Source organism: Anser brachyrhynchus (assembly GCF_964034855.1).
Source record: "Anser brachyrhynchus genome assembly, chromosome: 3".
In the NCBI taxonomy this organism is placed as follows: Eukaryota; Metazoa; Chordata; class Aves; order Anseriformes; family Anatidae; genus Anser; species Anser brachyrhynchus.
Genome location: NC_137696.1, coordinates 76,580,032 through 76,600,761, shown reverse-complemented (window position 1 = coordinate 76,600,761; position 20,730 = coordinate 76,580,032). Strand labels below are relative to the sequence as shown.

The window sequence follows — 20,730 nt, the reverse complement described above, 5'->3', positions numbered from 1 at the left end:
AATAAACAGATATAAATGTAACCCATTTTCATTACAAATATGATTCTGCTCGGATAGCTTAGATTGATTGAATTAGGTTGAAATACTAAAAGTCCTTTAATGGAAATTTCAAAGGAGAAGAAGAATAAGAAGGTAGCACAGTTATTTAGAGAGGTCGCTTCCATCTTGAGTGGGTTATAAGTGTCCTTTTTTGTCTGCATGTGGACATAGGAATACAGCTTGAGGGATAGAACAAGAAAATTATTTTATTTTATTTTAGGGTAGAAAGTTTCAGCAAGATTTTGAAAAAAATAAGTTTTGAACAAATCATGTTTATGTCTAATTATATTTCATATTGTTAAATTAATTCTTGTCAGTTTATTACATACACTATTCTGCAATATTACACTAAATTATTTAACCGCTTTTCATATATGCTGTCTTCCTAGGCTCATAATCTCAAGGAAAAAAAGACGAGGACCCATCTCCCCTCCCCTTTTTTCATGCTGAGTATAAAGACTAGAAAATCTAATCCTTACATAGGTGATGAATGTAAATTTCTATTTTACTGTACAATCAACTTCTCCTTCACGTAGAAATAATTTAGATCAGCAATTTGCAATGTAACCCCAATCTTCCTGTAATCTTTCTCTGAGTATCTTCTTGAAGCAAGTGCTTGCCTTCCAGTACCTGCAGGGGTAAGTTACTTTCACACCACGGACCATCCAGCAGATCAGTGCCCAGGCTTCAGAAGAAATACTGTCACCCTAATACAAGTCCTGACACCTACAGCAATACCAGTTAGGATTTAACAGTCCGCTGGGGTGCAAGGGCTCAGACTAACAATCCAGTCACCATGTTACAGAGGACTTTCCAGTTGCAAGTTGCATAGAGGACTGTTGGTTGAAGCAGCACGACCTCACTTGGCTTGCAGAGGAAAAAGGCAAACTATGGACTGCAAAGCAAACAGATTTAATTACAAATTAAATTAAGCAGAACATCTCCTTGAAAAAACATCCTAACTGGAACTCTTTCCCTAGCTTATCACCATCACTCTCCTCATCCTGGACCCCAGACTAAACCTCTCTACATCTCTCTGTCAGTTTACACTGAAACTATTCCTTTACTCTTCAGTTTCCTGACTTTTGGGGGATCCTTAGGGCCATTCAGGCTCTTATTTTTAAGGAGAAGAGCACCAATGGCCATATTCTTTAGCAACAGTCATACTTCAAATCTAGTCTAGTATCACCAAGTTGGAGAACGCTGCTTCTCCTAATTTCCCTTGGAAGCTGTCTCCCCATTGGAACAAGCAGCTATGGGGTTTTAAAAGTAACTGGTAAATTTTGTCTGCTTGAGGTATGCTACAACTGTGGTAACAACAGCTGAATTTTGCTTCCACCATCATTCAGACAAGTAATTGTTTCACAACACCAGAGTTCATGGGAGTGCAGAATCCCCAAATCCTCTCAAGCTCCATCCTGCACCCCTTAAAGCTGGGGTCTCCAGGGAGCCAGCATACCCCACAAGCCCCCTGCTCTTGCGCTGGAGCTGCTCAGTAATGGCTGGGTACACATTGGTTTATTTAGAGTGAAATTCAGTAATGAGATTTTAAGAGGTGGTGAAACCTAACAGGAGACACAGCAAAACATCTTTCACTCACTGCCATTCCTTCACCCAGTACTAGACCTCAATATTACAAAGTTAATGAAAGACCAACGTGATACAATGATCCTCTTATGACTTTTTCTTCTACATGAAAATAGACTAAAAAAGTTAGAGGTAACAGAAGATAGGTTTGAAGATAGATTCATAAGTTACAGGATTTCTAGGTCTTTTGTGAAGCCTGAGATTATTCAGTATCTGCTAGTTTTAGGTATTCCCACACTCAAATGAGAGATGAAGATTAGTAAATGGCTTGCATTTATGTTAATTATGACTTTTTAATGCATGTGAAATTTAGAAGAATACTGCACTCCCTTTCTGCTCACTTATTCATTAAGTGCTACCCCTATGGTGGGTAGATCTGACTGAACAGGTAGGGCCCAGGGTTTAAATCAACACAGATTCAGAATTATCAACATCTTAAAACAACTTGAAACATTCTCAACATGAAAATATTCCGGGTAAATTAAAGGCCATGTGCTTAAACAGATTTTCCACCAATTCAACATAATTGTCTAACAAACCAGGTAGGAACAAGCACAAACCATTTCAATCCAGCATGTATTTTTGTTAAACTGTAAACAACTGCAAATTACAGGTCTAGAAAACTGCTGTTTCAAACATGACTGACATACAACAAGGCACATTCCACAATAACCAAATTCAAGGAATTTATTGTTTGTTTATGCAGCCATTCTGGTACACCAAGGGCGAAGTGTACTGAAGTGTACTGAACTAATAGCTAGTAGGCCATGAATCGGAGAGGGACAAGCCAGAAGGATAAGAGGAGGGAACACGGAGCAGCGTGTGCTGTGTGGGGAAGGAATGCTAACTGCACAGATGGGGCTTGGGGAGATTTGTGCAAGGCAGGGCACAAGCTCGGGGAACGTTATCTTATCATAGAAGGGCTAAGGTTGGAAGGGACCTTAAAGATCATCTAGTTGCAACCCCAATCTTGAGAGGTTCTCTCAAGCAAAAACAGTCTGGTAAAACAGCAGAGTTGGCAGGAGCAAGGGAAAGACAAAGGGAATGAAGGATCATGTCTGCAACCACTGGCAGAGCTGGTGGAGATGGAGAAAGGGATGTGAGCAGGAGGGAAAAAAATGGCTCGGAATACAGAGATTGAAAACCTGAACTTGGTTCAGAAAAAAACAGAGCTATTGATTTGATAAGTCAATTAAAAAAGTAATGGAGACCACAAATTATCTTTTTTTTTTTTAAAAAAAAAAATGTCAAGCATTTACTACAGTTACTTAGCTGCCATAGGTATAGCCCAAGATAGTTAAGTTTTCTTATCTAGAAAGGGAGAAATATTTTGGTTTCTCAGTTACCATAGTATTTATGCCGCTTGATAAATATTGATTTTCAATATCGTTTTAAACATAAAACAGTTCTTGCTTTGTAGAATGGCATCAGTAACTTGTGTTTTAGTATCAAGTGTCACAGTCCAAGGCAAGCTGTAATGCCAGTACATACACTGGCATCTTGGACACGAAAAGTACTTTGCCCTACCCATAACTGCTTCTACAGCTTCCGGGTTTTAACTCCGAAAAACACCCCACCTTTTCTGTAATATTTCCTCACTCAGAAGAGAAGCTGTCTTTCTGCAGAGTATTTTGCAGCCATTCGTTTCAAACAAGGGTCTCCAAGATTTCAAAATAAAGACTTTGCAGATACCAAGGCAAAGTATGCCGGAGCAAACCTAAGGAAGATTCACAAACCCACGCACAATATTACCATTTGAAAGTTGTGAACACTGCTCCTTCCCTTCTATCCCATGCATCTCTTACTAGCACCTGGAACCGGAGAGTAATGAGACTGTGTTTGCACACGAGCTTAGACCTCCTGTTCTTGAATCTACAAACCCTGACCATGAACAGCTCACAGGGCACTTTAGTGCCTTGTGGGAAAGGCACTGTCCACTCACACCTTTGCTAGAACAACCAAATGCAGTAGTCTTCATACGTTTCAACAGCATAAATGAGGTTAAATCCCTTTAAAATGGTTTACATAGATATCTGTTAAATAGTCACAGTTACATTCTTAAACTTTTCTACAGGCATTTTTGTGTGCAAAATGACCCATTTAGAATAGCCTTAGAAATTCATGCAGCTAGATGAACAAATTATCTGGGCTAAGTGAAAGCGTGAGCTGTCAGCACCTCAGCTAACATGTGGGGAACTGCCATGGGCACACTCTTATCATGTGGTATCTTGCAGCAAGCAATAAACAGCCTGCTTCTTTTCATGAAGGAATAAAGGTATCTCTTATTTACCACAGGATGCCACTGGTAAAAGTGTGCCCACAGGCAGGTAGAACAGCTAAGAGGTTTCCAGTGCATATTCTCACTTGTACTCACAATAAAGTTGTCTCCACCAAGAAAACATGCTTGTGTTCTGACCTGCAAGACTGAAGAGGCTCTCCAGTTTAGAGATTCCACGTGTCTGATAATCAAGTTGCAGCAGAGCAGTGGAGAAATCTCTTCAGAGTAATAATGGGTTTATCTGTCTGCCCCGATTTCTCACTGTATTTACAAAGTCGATGTATGATTGATCAACAACACTTTGTCAAATTCATGAATATTCCATTAAGGCTTGCATAATATTTATGGCATCTCTCAGCCGTCAAAGTAAAAATAACCAAGGTAAGTTGAAGAAGAGCATTTGTACTGAGCATATTTGATAGAGTGGTTTGAAGTGTTTATAGAAATGGCAACAGTTCATTAAAAACTGCACAGTAACTAGTAAAATGTTAATCTTTCTGTCCTAAAACTGCGTCTTGATTCGTGAAAGAAAACCGAAGAAAAAAAGATGTTGGCAATCAAGCCAAAATAATTTATGGAAAGAACAAGTAATTTCTTTGCTTCCATTTTGGGGGGGGGGGGGGGGGGGGGGGGGAAGGAGATACACTAAACATACCTATTTCACAGTATTTAGCCTTTCAGATTCCAAAAGTTTGTTTCCTTAGTATATTGCTAGTATCTTTATTTTTTTATTTATTACCAAATAAAAATGCATCAGAATACAATTATGTTAACACATGCTTGCATGAACAAATATAGGTATTACTCGTCCTCATTAACGCAAACCAAAAAGTAGTTCCTGGCAGGATATAAATTGGTGGTGCTTAAATATTTTAGGTAGCCAACTTAAGAAAAGTTAACAGAATCATAGAATCGTTCAGGTTGGAAAAGACCTCTAAGATCATCTAGTCCAACCTTTAACCTAGTACTGACAAGTCCACCACTAAACCATGCTACTAAGTTCTACATCTAGATGTTTTGTGAAGACCTCCAGGGATGACTCCACCACTTCCCTGGGCAGCCTGTTCGAATGTCGCACAACCCTTTCGGTAAAGAAATTTCTCCTAATATCCAACTTAAACCTCCCCTGGCACAACTTGTGGCCATTTCCCCTCATCTTACCACTCGGTGCTTGAGAGAAGAGCCCAACCCTCACCTTGCTATAGCCTCCTCTAAGGTAATCGGGTGCGATAAAATCTCCACTGAGCCTCCTTTTCTCCAAGCCAGACAACCCCAGCTCCCTCAGCCACTCCTCGTAAGACTTGTTCTCTCGACCCTTCACCAGCTTCATGGCCCTTCTCTGGACACAGTCGAGCACCTTGATGTCCTTCTTGGAGTGAGGGGCCCAAAACCGAACACAGTACTCAAGATGCGGCCTCACCAGAGCCTAGTACAGAGGGGCAACCACTTCCCTAGTCATGATGGCCACACTATTTCTAACACAAGCCAGGATGCTGTTGGCCCTCTTGGCCACCTGAGCACTTTGCTGGGTCATATTCAGCTGGCTGTTGGCCAGTACTCCCAGATCCCTTTCCACTGGTCAGCTTTCCAGCCACTCTTCCCCCAGCCTGTAGCACTGCATGAGGTTTTTGTGCCCCAAGTGCAGGTCTTAGCCACGTTGAACTTCATACAGTTAGTTGGCCTCAGCCCATCCAGATCCCTCTGCAGACCCTTCCTACCCTTGAGGAGATCAACACTCAGGCCTAACTTGGTGTCATCTGCAAACTTACTGAGGGTGTAACCGAGACCCTCGTCCAGACCATTGATGAAGCTATTGAAGGGAACTGGCCCCAATACTGAGCCCTGGGGAACACCACTAGTGACTGGCCTCCAGCTGGATTTAACTCCATTCACCGCAACTCTTTGGGCCTGGCCACCCAGCCAATTTTTAACCCAACGAAGCGTACACTCATCTAGGCCTTGAGCAGCCAGCTTCTTCAGGAAAATGCTGTGGGAAATGGTGTCAAAAGTTGAGGGAGTCTTTTGAAGATTAACTACTTTCAAATGACATATGCAGCACAAAATCAAAAAAACAATTCATAAACTCATCTTATAAAATTTTAACCTAACATTTTATCAATTTGTTTATTAACTTGATCATGTCTCTGGAGTTACTTGCTATACTTTTGTAAGAGTTTTATAGTAAACATCAAGACTCCTCTTATATCTAGTACTGCTGTGTATCTAATACCTTGTGAAAAAGCCAGTTAATTATTGATTTGGAACACCTATATCGAGTTTTCTGCAGAAACTATTAAAGAGGCTTTAAAATCAATCACTAATCCAGGCCAGTTCTGCACTGAAGTCTATGGTTGAAGATTTTTAGACACATTTACAAACTTACTGCACAAAATGTTTACAAGTTAATTAATGTTGATTTGGGATCAGGGATCAGCTTGACACCTCTAAAAACAGTTTTCACATATACTTCCCATAATACAAATACTACAAACATTTCTGGAAAGTTAGTTTTTATTGGTCATTTTGGTTAGTTGCTTTTTGTCTTCTTTTTTTTTTTTTTAAAGTAGGACAAAAAGTCCAAAAAATCTAAAATGGATAGATACCTTTTCATTTCATAAGGGATTTTTCCAATAATCTCCAAATCCTTTACAAGAATTAAACTATTACATGTCAGAAGTATAGACTGTAATAGCTTAAACATACACGACCATGATGACACTAGTCATTCTTAAAGCTTCTAACTGGAGTTAAAATTTAGAAGGCAGAGAAAGATTATGTACATATAATTAAGTAGGGAAACACAGGAATGCATTTGGGGGAGATATAGGGGAGGACAAAAGCTTTAAGAAAGCTGTCCTGAGTCTGTTTAAGAATTCTGTTCTGAGCAGAACCACCGTGGTCAGGACCATTACCAACTTCAGAAAAACAGAACTTACAGAGCTTTGCATTTTAATGAATCTTTGAAGTTTTCAAATGAGTACGTTAACTTTTAACTAGATCCTAAAATAAAGGAGGATCACTGCATCTGGAATGAGAAAGCTTTTCCTCCCATATTGGTCAAGGTAAGAAATGCAGAATTCTACCTGCGATAGCCACTGTAGAGCTCGAAGTTGTGAATGCCAAAGGGAGGAGCAATAATTACTGTTGTGAAGATGAAGAAAGAGGAGTATTTCAGGAAAGTCAAAGCTGAGTCAAGGTTATATGAGTAATGTTAAAGAGATGGCAAAAGGTAGATCAACAGATACAGGAATGTGGGCAGAGGAGCAGGAAGCTGGAAGCAAATGAAAGATTTGCGTCAAGAAAGAAAACAGAAAAGAAGAGTTGTGAAGAAGGCCGTGCCTGCCAAAACCAAAATCTGAAATAGTTCAGAACTAATTATAATATTTTTCCATTCAACAATTATGCCATTTTTAAAAATGAAAAACAACTTGCATAGGCATGCAGTGGCTGTGAGATACCGCCAATTCCTGAGAAATGTTCTGTGATTCACGCCAAAAACATGAGCGTGTTCAAGTGTGGCAGGTCAAGCTGTACTAATCTTTTATTTTATTTTTTAAATTAAACAACTCCAAGCACATAGTACACTTTCAAAGAAAGACGTGATTGTCCCAGCAGCAGCAAAGTGGCCTCAACTTATCAGGAAAAATTCTGTGTTGTTAGCGCTCCAGATTTATGCTTTACCTTGCTATTGATGTTGCCGGCAAGTCCTTGGACATTTTCACAAAACATCGAACGCTTAAAATGCAAATAAACTCCCCAGGGGGTTTTTTATTATTATTATTATTTTTCAAACTGCATAAATAGGCTAAGGGCTCAACTCCTATTCCTCAAAGCCAGATTACAACTTCTTAAAAGCCTGCAGTGCAACTAGTTATCTCTGAAAAAAATAGTTTTCCCAGCATACCGTAAGAGCACTTTTACTCTAAGGGCATACGTCCTGGTTTCAGTTGCGATGGAGTTACTGGTTTCCACGGGGGCTCACAATGCCGTGCTTTGGATTTGTGATGACAATAGGGGTGATAACACGGGGATGTTCCAGTCACTGCAGAGCAGTGCTCGCACAGAGCCAAGGCCTCTCCTGCTCCTGGTGCTGCCCGGCCAGCGAGGGGCTGGGGGTGCCCCAGGAGCTGGGAGGGGACACGGCCAAGACAGCTGGCCCAGGCTACCCGAGGTTTTACGTTTTTTTTTTTGATTCTCCAGATTTCCAATTCTTAGTGGGATTCCTTATCCCACTGAGCGGGGAGTGAGTGAGCGTCCATGTGGTGCTCAGCTCCCAACTGGGTTAAACCGCAACATACTGTCTTATATTTTGCATATGCTATGCCCACCAGCTAAAATTATTCTCTGTATTTGCAACAACCATTTTGAAAATAGTCAAGTTACAAACTTCAGAACAGGGTGAAAGTCTAAGGAAGTTTTACTAGTCAATAATAGATTTAACAACTGTAATGCCCCTACTATCAAAAATCCAAACGCTATCAGCTGACATGGCAACTTGAAATCTGATATTAATAAAATGAAAAGGGATACTGAGCCCTGCTCCTGAACACCATTTTTGTGAGACTGAAGTGATTGTCCCATGTTAAACACTAAACTAGACATGAACTACAGGAGGACTGTGCCCTAAAGGATCAGTCAAGCTGAGCTCTACAAGCTCAACATATGGGCACCAATCAGAAAAAAAACATGCCATGAAGTCATTACATATTTTAGTTACCAACATTTTAATGAAATAACCATCAGAAACAATGTAAAATAGACACTTGAAAAATAACACAGTATCTGTCCAGTTTTAACAATGGTAAATATTGGGCAATTTTATCTTATTCTCATTAAACACGGCAGTATCAAAGGACCGTGCATCTTCTGCAGGATGAAAACACGCAGCTGAGCAGTTAGTACAGAGTGGCTAATGCAGTGCAAACCCACACCCTAGGCTGCCTTGCTGCAACTTGTTCACGCAGCCATACCCTCAGCGTTAGTATAGGATTTTCAACTACGCTAAATTAAGACTACCTAAATACTGAAGTAGGGTTCCAAGGTGCGTGCACCAAGAAAAATAGCTGCAGCAGTTGAAAGCCTTACTGCCTGTAGCAGCCCGCACTGTCTCTTTGCTGGAGACAAGCGCCCCGACAGCAGACAACTGATGCGAGCGCAGAGCAGGACAGCCCCAGACTGCAGCATCTTGAACTGGCGTGGACGAATCGAGCACTACTCGGGTTTTCAGACTGCTCAGAGCATCCCCAAAGAAGGCTGGTGTGATTTAGGTGACCTATTTCAACAGTTAATTAATACTTTCCTGAGCACTGCTGTGCACACAGCCCCGAAGAGGGAGAGATGAGGGTCTAGTATTTTCCTGATGAAGCAAAAATAAAAATGATGAGTGACAAGGACTGTGGAGATGACTGCTTTAGCAAGCTACATATTATCAAGGAAAGAGGGATAAAAACAAGCTAGCATCAAAGCTTCCACCATGGGAGAAGTAGCTGCAAAAGGAGAGAACCTAGAAAACAGCTTGATCTGGTGTTTTTTCAAAGTGAACACTGCATGCAGGTGGTTTTGTGCTACATCAGAAAGATGACTTTTAGGTCCCCCTGTCCATTGCCACGGCGAACCTCTGGCACCCAGCAGCGAGCACGGAGGAGGAACAGCAGCTCCCGAGCAGAGCCAGGAGCCGCGCAGAGAGCAGCAGGCTCCCGACCCCATCTTGCCACCGGCGGCTGCCAGCCAGCAGCAGCCTGCGGATCTGCTCATAGTAAAGTCAGCAAGAAGAGACTGCGAAATTATTACACTACCCAGATAACCAGAATTTGGAGCATATGCATTATCCAAAAATTAAATGAGTCTGCAACTCTCTTGGTTTCAGCTACCAAGAATTCAAATTAATATTTGCTTGACAGGCAATCAGATCTAGGGCTGAGACTGAAATTCACATCTTGAATTTAAAGAAGTAAAAACAACTTAAGGATCACATTTAGAGACTTACTTTCAGCTGAGCTGGCAAACAGCTAATCATACCCACAGTTCAATGGCCATAAAAATAATTTTCATAGCATTACAAGTCGATATCAGCTCATTAAAACATAGCCTACTGGATTTTGCACACATACTTCTAAGAATCATCATCCACAACTGCTACATCAAAAGTAATTATATTAAAGGCAAATCAAAGTAAGAATGTACAAGCATGTTTCACGGAATAAAGAAAAAATTTAGAACAGAAAGACACATTTGTGAAAAACCCACTCTTTGGCAGTGATTACAGCATAAGACAAAATGGCTTGGGCAGCTGAACACCAAGGGGAATTTAGGAATGCAAAATATTGTCTGCAGAATTATTTTCACAGACATGAGTTATATGTGAGAACAGCAGCTATACAGAACATAACCATGTTACAGGTTGGGATTTTGGCTCTATATTTGAGCAAGTACAAACACTTAATACCATCTTATTTAATTTTTATTACTATTTGGACTTTTTTTTTTTTTAAAGTAAAACCCTATAAAGAAGTGGTTAAATAGAAATAAAACTAATATAAAAACCCTTTCATTCAAAGCTTATTATACCAATAAGAATCAAAGCAACACAGTGGGGGATTACCTCTGGGGGTGTGACATTTGTTTGAGACTGCAATATCACAATCCCAACATTAAAAAATATTTTTTAAAATTTATTAGCTTAATTAAAGAGAACAAAAGAATTTCTATGCTGCCTTTTGTGTTTTTGTGATTTTTTTTTTTTTGTACTTTACCAAGTAGCACACGAAGGCTACTAAATTGCTAGGTAAGTGCTCCCACAAGATTCCCCAAGACACTAAAAATACAAGCGAGGATAAAATTTAGTTGTGCTCTGGTATCGCTGGGGCACTGAGTGAAGGGGAGTGGGAGCCTGTCTAAACGCCTGTCACACGTCCAGATGGGCTTTAACTTGCAGAGAGCAGAGAAACAGAAGAGCAAAGAAAGAACAAATGAAATGGTTAAAGAAAAATCCTGTTACTACCTGGGTTTGGCATACGGAGAGCTGTGTGTGTTCAGAACTGGCTACTTGCTCTATGACTTCTTCACTGACTGGAAAGCTTTGCTACCTCACTGTGAATAGGTGAAAGAACATTAGAAATACTTTTACCAGTGGTCTAGATTTGCTGAAGGTTTGTTCCCGTATTTCTTAAAGTGACTTCAAAAATTAATTCAAAGGTGTTTTTACACGTCATTCAGGAAAGCAAATGTAAGACCACCGTCATCCTCCCTGAAGAAGAATTTGAAGACCTAATGCCCTGTTTCTGAGAGGACTGCCTCACACAGTTGGTCCCTGCACAGCTGGCACAAAGTATTTCCTTCACCTTCCTTAACTGACGTGGCTGTGTTGTTTGGTAGTGCAGTACAGCAGGAACGATGATTTCTGAAACATTAGGCAGAAAGCAGAAAAGGAGGGATGCTGGAGGAGACAAGGAAGCCTTGAGATAAGCTGTCAGCGAAATACCAGCCCATCAGTCACTTACTGCAGCAGGGTAAGTTTCTTTGACAAGGTTCACACAGAATAAAACTGAGAAAGAAATTAACGGCCTTTGTTAGTCACTGCAGCTTACTGGATCCCGGATCAAAGATACTTAATTTAAATGCAAGACAATTTGCAACATTATTACAACATCTTAGTGGAGCACTAATGACTTCGGCATGCTTGCAAATGAAGAGAAATATGTAAGAGAATGCACAAGAAGGCAAGCGACATGAACAAATGCAAGGAAAAATGAAAACATTGCGCTTTCATACATATATTTAATTTTCTTGAATATTATCTTGTCACATATAACTTAGCTATCTTCAATGATTTTAACATACTTCCTTTAATCTTCATGAACTTTTATTATTGTAAGAAAGAACATGCCAGCGATGTGGTGACAACCCTTTTAACCCTGTTCAGAAAGGCCAATGAATCCAAACAGAAAAGATCTGACAGATAAACTTGCAGCCATTGATATTAGCCCAGAAAAAGCTACTTTCCCCAAGGGGAAAAAAAGTGATAGTCTTTTATAAAAGAAAAACCTCTAAAAGCTGTTCGTGAACTGTGCATTTCTCATTTGGAACATAATGCTCAGTTTGCTCACTCCAAGGGTCAGCTGCACCAGTACGATAAATACATCACGGATTTACTAGAAGGCTTCCCAGAGAGGATGGATTCTGAATTGGGGCTATTGGAAAAGATGACATTTTCCTTCTGTTTTCCCTTTATCGGAAAAATAAATAAATAAATTCTGGAATTACTTTTATATTTTTGTTCCCTTCTCGCCCTTTTCCTACCTCAGGAAAAGAGATATGAAGCTCACAGGAACCATATGTCATCTGTTGACTTTAGCAGCAAGACCCAGCCAAAAGAACATTAAATCAGTACCTTTGTTTCTTCTGACTCATCTGAATTTATATCCAGTCAGGGTTTTATGGGCGTAAGCTTGTTTCAGAACCTGGGGCAAAACATTTTTCTTCAACTGTAATTATTTTTATTAGTAAAAATTAATCTACAAACATCTTCTTAATACTCTTGCCAGCAACCAAAGGTATGCATTAGTCAATCTCTGAAAAATTGTTGTTTCCACGTACTCAATGGATGCGATACTCTGTGCGTGTCTTCTCGAGTCGTTCTACACCAGGTGACGATCAGTTTTTACAGCTGAAGGAGAAAAAGTTCTGAGTAATGAGAAATGTGTCATTTCTGAGCAGGTGCCCCTCAATATATAGAGAGCAGAATAGTTCGCTGTGAAGGGACCTACAAAGACCATTGAGCCCAACTGCCTGACCACTTCAGGACTAGGGGAAAGCAAAAGTTTCAGCATATTACTGAGAGTGTTGTCCAAATGCCTCCTGAACGCTGACAGGCTTGGGGTATTCCCAGCCACATCAACCCCCTCCCCATGAAGCTGATTCCAGTGTTTGACCACTCTCATGGTACAGACATTTCTCCTTATATCCAGTCTGGTGCAGCTCTCTGCCAGCCCCATGCATCCTGTCGTTGGTTACCAGGGAGAAGAAACCAGCCTGACATTTTGAAGAAGAAGAAAAGCATATGCTGATAAAATGGTTTGCTTTTCAGCATGTAAAACTTTCGGTTTGTTTATCTATCTGGAAGCACACATGCACACTGACAAATATATAAGCACACATAGACTGTTGTTCCTCAGCAGTAAAAAAAAAAAAAAAATGTATCTTCTCTCTCTCTAATGGGATCTAAAAGAAGAAAATTGTGTTAGTCTTTCTTGCATTAATCTTTCAAATACCAAATTCGGATCACTTTCTAAAGCCTCTCTCTTCAAACACATAGGTGCAGCTTCCATTTCCTTTATTTTGGAAAATCTACGAGCTGTGTATAATCACTAATAAGGTTTTTTGACAGTCGACAGTCCCCTTCACAGTAATGGGATCGCACAGATGGAGCAATACGGGCTTCAGAGGCCCTAACCCTGCCTGCAGAACACAACACGGGGCTAGGCAAGAACGTCAGCCAGGAGCACGTGTAGGCCCACGTTCACCCGTCCTCTCACACACTTACCCGCAGGCCCTGGCCACAGAACGGTGAGGATGACAATTAGAAACTGTTTATAGAAGTGTGAAGGCACTGGCAGGCAGGATGACCCGTTACTTATTTATAGGAGCTGGGGTGCCCGAGGGGGCACGCGGGGCCGAGCAGCCTCCCGAGCCAGCGCACGGTCCCTGGCAGGGGCAGGCCGGCAGCTCGGCATTCCTGGCTGGCAGCAGAGGGCTGTGGCAGTCCACGGCTAAATTTACTGTTGATATCAGCCTGTAAAAATCCTTTTTTAGAAGTGCCGCTGAAACAGGGGGTTCCCGCACGCGTCGTTTCACAGTTTGTCTTTCAAAAGCACAGTTCACTTGCCTAGCGAAATGCAAGCAGCGTGTTCAAAACCCACGTCGGTTCTGCTGCAGTTTAGGTAACTTTTCTTATTGTTTACTGGCCTGGAAAAACTTCTTGGGAGGGCCAAGGGAAGAAGAGGACAGAGTAGTTTAGTGTTATAAACCAGTAGTAATAAGCACTGAGAGTCTTTTCTCATTTCAAAGGCTTTGACATGAAAGCAGAGGTAAAACGTCAGTATCCACTTAAATATATTTTTTCTATTTTTTTTTGATGTCTCCATACAACATGTAATTTATTTTAATTCCTAGTCTTTGTTAATACTTCCGCCTCATTAGGATAAGAGTATCAAACAAAAAAAAAAAGCTAACGACATAAACCACACATACGCTGCTTTCATTCAAAGATTTTGTAGCACGTAAAGCAGTAAGCTACAAATTAAAGCCATAAATAGCTACCAGATTGGGAAACAGAGGCTAAGGCAGGTTAAATGAGTTGTGTAATGTGAGAGCAAAGTTCAGAGCAGGGTCCACGACAAGAGACTGCAGATTTACATCACGGCTGGAGGAGCATTACTACGAGGAAATAATGACTGCATTAAAAGCCAGCCAGTCAACTGGAAATCTGAAAAGCGCTGGAGCTTTATTGGATTTATTAAAATTGAAATGATGAAAGCCTACTGAAATGTTGCTATTCTATACAAATACCATGAAGGGTCATCTAAAATACTCATTTGGATAATTTTCTGAATAATTTAATAATAGATTTTTTTAATGTCACAAATTATCAGCAGAGTTAGATGGAAACACCAATCAGCTGAAGGATTTCTGAAGACGCTGAGCCTCTGAGGGAGGCTGAAGTTGCCAATCCCCACAGAAAGTCACCTGGCTGGTCGATTCACATCAGGCTTCCCCCCTCCAAGAGTGGGAAAAAGCCAGTCTCCGGACAGCTGCAGCCTCCAGGCCATCCCATAAGAGAACAACCACTACATCTTCCACCACACGCCGCTTCACAGGAGATGCTGGGCTGCAATACCAGAGGAAGCAGCTTGCTCCACACACCATACAGGCCAGCTTGAGCCAGCACCAGCACTGCACTGGCTTCTGGTGGCTCTGCTAAAGATGTGCCCTTGGAAAGAAAAGCACTGGGCTTGTTGCTGCAACAGCTGGCTATTCGGGAGTCCTCGTAAGACGCCCGGATCTGGGAGCTTACGTGTCTGGTCATCCTAAAGGCAGTGTACAGACCAGCTCTATATGAAGAGACACGCTGGCTCAAAATTACATCAAACCTCAGCTGTCTGCTATGTCCTTCCACCGAAAATCACCAGATTAGCACTCCATAAATTCTGCAGGTGACAGAAGCACATGAGCGCTTTGTAATCCACTCTGGGAAGAAACACAAACTGATTAGCTGAAGCACTATGAAAATAGCTTCAGCTAATACAGATGACATGGTGCAGTGAAGAACGCGATTCCTCCCCCCTGCTTTAAGAGACACAGGGATGGTTAAATAAATAAAAAAAGGTGGAGATGGAAAACTAACAGCAAGTTTTTAATCCACCACCATTGGATTTGTCCTCCATCCCCTCTCAAAAAAAAAAAAAAAAAGAAAAAGTGGTCATCTGCTGTCTCAAATTAAAACCCACCTCTATGATTTTTAGCTGCAGAGCAGGAGAGGAGCCCCGGAAGAACTCTGGGATGAGTTGATCAAAGCAGGGATGCACAGCCAGGAAGGTGCTCTGGTCCCAGCCCTCTCCCTAGGATGCTGCACTTGCTAGGAAAGGGGATTGATCCTCCCTACTCGTTTTTGTTAGTCTGAAGCTCTGTACCTTCCAGGGAGTGGCAGTGAGGTGCAAAAGATGAAGAATACTAAAAACGAAGGCAGGGAAAACAAAAAGCAGGGAGCTGCATGCTGGAAAACCAAATCTACAAAAGTGAATTTACTGAAATAAAAGGCAGAAAGTTGCTTTGGAGAGAAAAGGTTACACTGAGAAATACACATGGGCATGGAAGTACCACCAGCTCAGCCCTACTTCACAGCTGAAGTAGTGGGGAAAGGCCAGCTCAGGTGAGATTTGGGTGTGACTGGAATGGTGGGGTGGAACACGACAGAAATCCTGAGAAAAGCAAGCCTTCACTGCCAGTGAGGAAAATGATGCACGGTGGTGTAGCTTACGGGGCACGTACACAGAGACTGCTGAAACAGAACTGCAGAAAGAGGAAGGTTCTCCCTGTCACCGGTTCTCCCTCCTCCTCGCTCTCTCCTTTAGCTGTCTTCTGAAAATATCCGTCTTTGTTTTAGTTTCTCACTGAGAGTCCTTTTACCTGTTTTCCTTCCCCATTTTTGATATCCATCCAATATCTCAGTCATAAACCAACAACAAGACACTCAGCTGATGTGTGCATCACCTGCAGAACTCTAAAACATTTGTTCTCTAAGCAACGAAAACAATTCTTAAGCTTTCACTACATCTGCCTTTCTTCACCGAATAATACCACCACAAGGGCTGTTCTATAGCGCACAAGGATCCTACAACCAGAGTTTGCTTCAGGATTAAGTCACTCAGTTGCAAAGAACTGTGATGTGTTACCACCACCTATCCACTTCCACAGCAAAAGTAGAAAAAGTACCTCTTCCTTGCCACCACAGTTCACAGTTAGGATATTTGCTTTAAATGCCAAAGAAGGTGTATTTATACCGGCATGGTAGACCATAAACTTGACAACCCAAGATACAGGTTCCCTCTGCTTTCTGTCACGGGCAAAAATATGATTTCCAACAACTGTAACTAGATTCCTCACAAAACACTATTCAAAACCCCCAATCTCACATTACTGATGGATAACATCAATATGTTGAGAGATTTCAGATGCTCGTTTTCACTAGCCAAAAGGAACCAGGAAATTTACAGGTATCAAAATCATTACGGAGGAGGAGGATCATAGATCATAAATGTAAAACTGACAGCAAAATACGACAATGTCACTGAAGATGGAAGTCTCCCCTCCCCTTACGCCCCATATCCTTGCCCACTTGGTTCCCACACACCCATCTTACGCCAGCATTGGTGTAACTGCATGCTGAACCAGATCAGGGAATGCACTCACATACAGACCAACGCTTTCTTTGTGAGTCTCCTTTTAAGTTAGCTTAGTTTTGCAACCCCCAACTTGGAAGAAGAGGAGCACAGGGGAGCAGAAAGGAGCAGAGGCAGCACGGCCTCCTGCTGCATCGACAGCAACTTACACATCAAAGAGCTGAGGGAACCACCTTGTCTAGAATCTACGCTGCCTTGTGCTTTAAACACCTACATCTTCTCCTAAGAGGAATAACACAAATGATTAGAATGAAATGGAATGTTTTAAATCTCTGCAACGTTACGACTCACGGACACCTTTTGTCAGAACATGTTGACTCTGCCCTCTCTATGCAAATCAAAATTGCGAGTCTGAAGGCGTGTCAATTGCGGAGCCTTTTCACCCATATCGCTTTGTTCCATCTATTCAAAGATTTTTTTTTTTTTTTTTGCTCTAAGTGCATCTCCTTAATTGTAAAATGACACACGGTGTCAATTTAAACATTCTAAAGCTGTAGAGAGGCAAACGAGAAACACTGGGAAGTTATTAGTCAACAAGTATTTAATAAAATAATAAAAACACTTCAGGAGGGTGGCTCATTTTGTCAAGTTAGTTTACAGGTCTATTACAACGAGCAAGTTCCCAATGAGCAGGTTCCCAATTTCAGAATGCGAAAAGCAACTATTTAACATAATCTTAGGGGAGGAAAAAAAATCCTTGTTTCTCTGTAAAGCTTAATTTCCAACATTTGTTTTCAACCAGTAGTTTTAATAACATTAGGCATTATTCTAGAGACATGCTCAAGGACATAAGTAGAATCTTAAATGAATTCCTCAGTATGGTTTCTGTGCACTTAAAACATCTTGTAGATAACGTCCCGCTCCAGGAGAATACATCCTAACACAAATAGGAATGACTTTTATCAAGTTCTAAGGGAAATGGTCTCTGCCTGTTTTTATTCATAAGCAACTAACACCATCTACCAAAGGGTTATTAACAAAAGAGAAACTGCCAAATTCCTTTCTTTTGTTTACGTGAACCCACACCGTGAACAGTACATGGAAGATCTCCATTTTCAGATGCCTCTGCGAAGCAGGAAAATACAAAATTATCTTTGCCCAACAACACGCAATCCGATAACAAAATACCATTCCAGGTGACTTGAGAGGACAGCAAATGTATGTGTTTTTATAGACTTACATCAATTCCACAGTGAATAAACTGACACCGTGCTACCCAAACCAATCAGAAACCCTAATGATCTTGTCCCATATTCTGCACTGATTTGAGTCTTGCAGTACAGGAAGTTACTGCGAAGTATTTTTAAAATGGCAGAATTTAACAGCTTAGTAAAAAAAAAAATATACCTAAAAGCCAACCAGTACCTTTCAGGATGAGAAAACCAGAAACAAAATTTCCCTAACATTACAAGAAATTAAACTATACACTAAATTAAATTACTTTCATATTATTAGAAGTATGAGTACAAGCTTATCTGGTACTATAATTTCCCTCAGTTTGGGCACCTTCCTGAATTTGGACTTGTGTTGACAGTTAAATCTGATGTTAGTTAATCTGATGTGAGTTAAATCTTTCACCAGAAAAGATTAAAGGTAGACACAAATTTAGAATTACAATGGAACTAGATCTTTTAAACACACTTGCACTTTCACCTAAGTTTAAAAAGTGCATTTTAGCAATAAATTGATCTGGTCTAATGCTAGGTGATGCCAGAACAACCTGTTCTGCTTTCTGACACTGTCTGCAATCTCATGCTGCCTTTGCACCAACCAGCTCCGGCACACATCCCACCTCCCAGTGAGATTGTTCAGGGAGCTAACCTCACAGAAAATTCATGCTTCAGGAGAAAAGTGAATACTTTCTCTGCATTTAACTCCCTGAATGAGCTTACCATGAGTTAGACGAGTGTCATCCACCAGCTAATTAAAATGGGTGGTAATGCCTTGGTGGTATTGAAGAGGAGACTGAGACTGTCTCCTTGTGGTAGAAACTATCCCTTAGCTCAGCCCAAGGACGTGATGATACGTATTGCAGGTCTGCAAATTCACATAGTTCACATGCATTATCACTCTATAACAATTTTGCTGGCTAATGCTGATCTTAAAAATAACTTTAGGGTAACAATTTTAAAGTATTTAACAATACGGATCCATTGAGGATGAGATTCTTTAAGAAGCAATTTGGTGTTCTATCTTCTTTAAAACGTCTTTTGATTTAAGACACCACCAAATTAAGATTTAAACCCTGCTCCTCAAATACCTCCAAGCAAGTACCTAACCTCTCATGTTTGTATTTCTTATTGCAACACTTGTTAAATAAAAGGCCATTTCTGTGATTGAGGAGAATTTAACTAATACTATGTTATATATTCTTAGAGAACCTGATTTTCAAACAAAAAAAAGCAATGAAATAAGCATAACACGACTTTTATGGATGTCACCATCTTTGGTCTACATCCAAACACATGCTAAAAATAGTAGGAACAGAGTTATATTAAACCAGGAAAGTACAAGGTGTCTTGATGCAAAATATTGGCTTACATAAAATAGAAAAATATTTTTCCCGTGGAAGTAAACTAAAGGAGCTAAGGGAAAAAGCATCAGATGAACTGTACTTTGTCTTAAGAAGACGCTGGAGATTTAGTTCTTGTTATTACACAAGAAACTGAACCTAGTGAAATCGGACCTGAGGTATGATTCTTAGCCGCAAAAATCACGGGTATGAGTGTATGAACAAAAATAATACATATATAAAAAAATAGTTTATTTGAATTTAAATTGATTACTAACTGATTGTATTAATACTAATTTCAAGAGCAGACATGACACATGCAGAATACCATCACTTGGTTGGTGTTCAAGATACAAACCAACAATTTGAAATACCTGAATTCTTCAGAGATCCGCAATGATTTAAAAAAAAAAAAAAAAAAACTAAGAATTGTGAATATACCTTTAAACCACCACTGTACCAAAGCCATTTTCAATGTTTTTCCTTTCTCTCACTGAGGTAACCAAGAATTAGTTTAAACTTATTTGCATGACAAGAACACACTAGACTTCACAAATTTCTGTTCTTCTCCCTTTGTAAATATAACATCAGTCAAACACTATCATTCCAATGATATGAAAAATGGTCTTTTTCATAAAAGCGGTCCTTAATTCCCAAAGTTCAAATAGAAAATTGAGAGACAGTACGCACCAGCTTTGCTATAACACATAACAACCAATACAACCTGTAAAGTAGCAGCACTGGTCATACAAAACACCTGGTGTTGCAGACTGGAAACACAAACACTTCAAAGAAAATTCTCTAGGGTATTTGTTGTTGTTATCCTAAATACCATCTTGTATTTCCTATCAAGATAACAAGTTCATGTATGGCATTTGACTGCATATATACTTCATAGTTCCATGAATACGTAGGTTTCCCTTATACATAGCTGAATATAGACTTTTCGGGTGTTCCTTTTAACCATATCTAACATCTCAGAATTCAGGCAAAGCAGCAGCTGGCTCCTTAGGAAAGCAATGATTGTAGCATGAGAGTCGAAGATGTACTTGCTTCCTGCTTTTGCTCATTGCTACTCTTCCAAAGAAAAAAAAAAGCCTACAAATGTACTAACAACTGGAATTTAACAGAAAGATCAACAACAAATCCCACAGAATGAGGTAAAAAATGATCCATACCAAAACCTAAGCCCCAATTCTGGCCACTGTTACCAGGTACTACGACTAAAATTAAATAAAATTTATTTCAGAAGACATCTGTAACTTCCAGAGCTGTCTTAACTTAATCGTACCTCTTAAGAAAACATTCGATCTGCATCCAAAAATGAATCTAAGCCCCTTAATTATTATTAAAAAACT

The 20,730-nt window shown here is 40.3% G+C and overlaps 1 protein-coding gene across 1 annotated transcript in view; it reads right to left on the bottom strand.

The window, feature by feature from the left end:
• CDK19 (cyclin dependent kinase 19) overlaps positions 1-20,730 on the bottom strand; it is a 127,724-nt gene that overhangs the window by 46,259 nt on the left and 60,735 nt on the right. The gene's annotated exons all lie outside the window — the stretch shown is intronic.